Genomic DNA, 396 nt, shown 5'->3' on the forward strand with positions numbered 1-396 from the left:
GCCTTCAAAGCCGCCGTTTCGCAGGTATTTTCTAATCGGAGCTTCCCCTCAACAAAGTTTGGCAAAGGTCTCGGTTACGGGAGGACTGTTTACCTATCGCGCTGGGAGATGAATGAACGGCAGCGGGATGTCGCTGGAGCGGTGCAGCACGCTCACTCCTCCCCCGGTAAGTTTCCCGCACGGCTCAGCCCGCGGTACGGGACAGCTCTCCCCGCTCCACAGTTGCGCCGGTGGATGCGCTGCCCCCCTCCCCACGACGGAGAGGCGGCCCGGTACGGAAAGCACGTGTGTGTGACCGGAGCTCGCAGCGGGCGCAGCACCGCGGGGCGCGACGGCGGACTTGATGGAAGGAGAGCGCTGCGCCCTTCCCGCGGCGGCGACCGGGAGGAAACCCAC

This window comes from Cariama cristata, unplaced genomic scaffold (assembly GCF_000690535.1).
Source record: "Cariama cristata isolate BGI_N322 unplaced genomic scaffold, ASM69053v1 scaffold38320, whole genome shotgun sequence".
NCBI classification, from domain to species: domain Eukaryota; kingdom Metazoa; phylum Chordata; class Aves; order Cariamiformes; family Cariamidae; genus Cariama; species Cariama cristata.